This window comes from Sinocyclocheilus rhinocerous, unplaced genomic scaffold (genome assembly GCF_001515625.1).
Source record: "Sinocyclocheilus rhinocerous isolate Xijiao unplaced genomic scaffold, SAMN03320098_v1.1 scaffold15, whole genome shotgun sequence".
NCBI lineage: Eukaryota > Metazoa > Chordata > Actinopteri > Cypriniformes > Cyprinidae > Sinocyclocheilus > Sinocyclocheilus rhinocerous.
In genome coordinates this window covers 8,647-12,242 of record NW_015631053.1, presented here as the reverse complement: position 1 = coordinate 12,242, position 3,596 = coordinate 8,647, and the positions used below count along the sequence as shown (strand labels likewise).

Genomic DNA, 3,596 nt, shown 5'->3' with positions numbered 1-3,596 from the left:
ATTTATAATTATATACATTTTATATCATGTATTTATTATTTTATTTATTCAATTGTTACTAATTGATTTAATTTTATTTATTATTCATTGTTATTGTTTTTATATATTAGTTTTTGTTTTAGTATTTTTTGTTTATATTTTACTATTATTTTTTAATAATTCTTTATTATATTTGTTTATAATTTATAATATATACATTTTATATGATGCATATATTATAAATGTATTTATTATTAATTTTATTTAATATTTTTATGTCCATGTTTTTATTAATTAGTTTCAGTTTTATTTTAGTACATCAAGAGAAATGTTTCTTTCTTTTTTTATACAAAGAAGCTTCACTATAGCTTTAGTGAACTGTAATAACCCTGCTGCAGACGTCTGTTGTATGTGCATTAGTGGAACTGTGATGGTTCAGTTTGTTCTGTGGTCATCTCCAGCAGATCACAGATGTTGTGCATGGATCTTAACGTTTACTGAACCCACAGCATTTGTTTCCATTATTAATGTGCGAAAACACGCGTCCGACCTGCCAAACTCACAGGAGCGTTTAATGAAGGGATTGTTGCTAAGTGTCTGTGCACAATGGAACCCAAAGGCTCTAATTAAGACAGTCCAACAAAGCCGAACCGACACCAGGGGTCACGACCCCGACCCATAAACCCTCGCTGACCCCCACACCTGCCTGATTACATTAGTCTGCGCTTCAGACGAGCAGGGGCCCATCAAACAGAGCCACTACTCAAACTGTCTTCAGTTCTGTTCAGAATATTTCAAGATTATTGCAGTTAACTAAAACTAAATATAAATATAAAAAACACTTGTCACTTGAAATAAAACAAACTTTAACTGAAATTATATATATATATATATATATATATATATATATATGTTAAACAGTAACTTAAAACTGAAGCTTATTTTATTTCAGCTAGTTGCCAAGGCTACATTTCTCATTTTTATTTAGTTTAAAACTAAAACTGAAATAAAATAAAAAAGCTATATAACAATATTTTTAAAAGCGAATAAAATGGATAAAACATACAATATTACAATTAAAGTGAAAAGAGAAAATTCTAAATATTAATAAAAACTATAAAAGTATCTCAATGATTCTAAAACAACACTGATTCTATTCTATTCTATTCTATTCTATTCCATTTCAATCCATGTTATTCTATTCAGGGTTACTAAACCATAAACTAAAACTAAAACCATAAAAAGAATATATATAAAATGTATTAAAATATAAAAAAACATTAAATAAATTACAATATATTTAATTAAATATTTAAAAATTAAAAACTTAAACTGATTTAATTTCATCTACTGTAGTTGCAAAGGCAACATTTCTCATTTACACAGATTTAAAAATAAAACTGAAAAAAAAATGCATAACTACTAAAATTAAAACTCAAATTAAAATGAAAATACAAAAATAGACTAATTCTAAATATTTATAAAACACAAAAGTATCTCAATTATGCTAAATTAATGGTGATTCTATTTTATTCTATTCTCTTCTGTTCTATCTGACTATTCTATTTTATATGATATTTATATGATTTTTTTTATTAGGTTCTGATATGTTTTCTTGTTTATAGTAACTTAGATATAGACTCAAATTAATTAGTGCATATAAAATGTATGCATTCCATCTCACAAAACACAAACTGTACTTTAGACACATTACATTTTACAAAAATACGTGAAATGAATTGAAATTCATAAGGTAAAGCTGCCGAATGGGACGCTGTGACCCTTAAGACTCGTCTGAAATCTAAAAGTTTGACATTCTATGCAAAGACACTTTAAATTTACTGAACTTCTCACAAACATCCACTCTGGTCCAAACAGAGGGCATGTACATCATGATGTTTTAAAGGTACAGTAGCAAAAACAGGCCGTTTACATCAGGGTCAGAGAGAAGGTGGTACTGAAGTTCTGGACGGGGGTTTCTGGGATGTTATTATGGATGAATTGTCGTGTCAAGAGTTCATGCACCAGCGTTCATATTTACACTGTAGAGACAAAGCCGTTACACAGCGCTGCGCTAATGAGCTTCTGAGCAACCGGTGGCGCCACCTGCCTCCGCTCGCCAATTAACATCCAGAACCAGAACACACACACACACACACTTGTATTTGTGGTTTACGGGGACTCTCCATATGCGTAATATCTCTCCATACAAGTGAAACAGACAATTGTTAGGCTTCAAAAACTGTTCTGTGTGAGTTGAATATGCAGATGTAACTGTGTAACATTAGGCTTGATCTGTGTGTGTGTGTGTGTGAGTTGAGGCATGTAGCGTGTGCGTGTGTAAGAGTGTGTGTGTGTGTGAGTTGAGGCATGTAGCGTGTGCGTGTCTGCTGTCAGCACACAAACACAATGAGCGGCTGATCATTTGAGCCCGACAGCAGGTGTGGAGCATCAGCCGTTGCGACAAACAAATATAGAGCAGACACAGTCTGTCCTGAGACACCAAACCTCCTGAATGTTCGAGTGTCACGACAAAAAAACACATGCATAGACTCAAAAACACAGATTTCAGCAGCCGTGCATCCAAACTACATGTGTTCAATTTTTATCGTCTGCGATAATATCGTAATTGTTGTTTTAACGATGTGTGAGCTGACATTATGGAGCATGTCACTCACTCTGTCCAAAAGCATTCAGTGCATGATGAAACCTATTAATGCAGTTTAAATGTCATTCAAGTCATTGCCATTTCATTCAAGTTACAAATGCAAGAATAAATCCTTTATAGGTTTTTGTTTTTATATTTACAAAATATGATATAGTTAAGTAATGTCACACAAGCAAGAGTGCCGTTTTCCCAAATATCAGCATGAGCGTAATCACAAATGTGATATTAACTCTTTCCCCACCAGCGTTTTTGAAAAAAAGTTGCCAGCCACCGCCAGCATTTCTGATTATTTTCACTAAAATGTCATGACCCCAAGAATATTTTGTTATATGCATATCTGAACATGCAATACATCAAAATAAAGAAGAGAGCCTCTACTTTTTCATTTATATGGAACATATAACATTCATAGAACATGATCTTTACTCTAAATATCCTAATGATTATAGGCATAAAAGAAAAATGTATAATTTTGACCCATACAATGTATTGTTGGCTATTGCTACAAATATACCCCAGCGACTTAAGACTGCTTTTGTGCTCCAGGGTCACATATGTGGCCAAAGCTGAGAGCGGGACAAACACACCTGATGACTGACTCTGAGAGCGGCTCACCTGTGTCTGTCTGTCTGTCTGTGGACGCCTCGAGCTGCTCAGAGCCGGATCATCTGACCTCACGCTGTTCACACACCTAAAGAGAGAGAGGCAGCCTTCAGTGACTCTGAATTATGCTGATTTATGAATATAATATCTACTTCTGCACACTTTAACACCAGACTTTACATTTAGAGTCAAAATACTAAAATTTTTCAATCCCAAAAGTTTTTGAAAGAGTCTCTTCTGCTCACCAAGACTATATTTATTTTATAAAAACATAGTAAAAACTGTAAAAATTGTGAAATATTATTACAATGTAAAACAGCTGTTTTCTATGTGAATATCTGTTAAA

General features: G+C 32.8%; 1 protein-coding gene across 1 annotated transcript in view; it reads right to left on the bottom strand.

Annotated features, from left to right (window-relative positions):
- bmpr1bb (bone morphogenetic protein receptor, type IBb) overlaps positions 1 to 3,465 on the bottom strand; it is a 50,336-nt gene extending 46,871 nt beyond the window's left edge. The window contains 1 exon segment of the mRNA XM_016554069.1: positions 3,263 to 3,465. The gene's annotated coding sequence lies outside the window, so the exon portion shown is untranslated.
- Between the last annotated feature and the right edge of the window lie 131 nt (positions 3,466 to 3,596).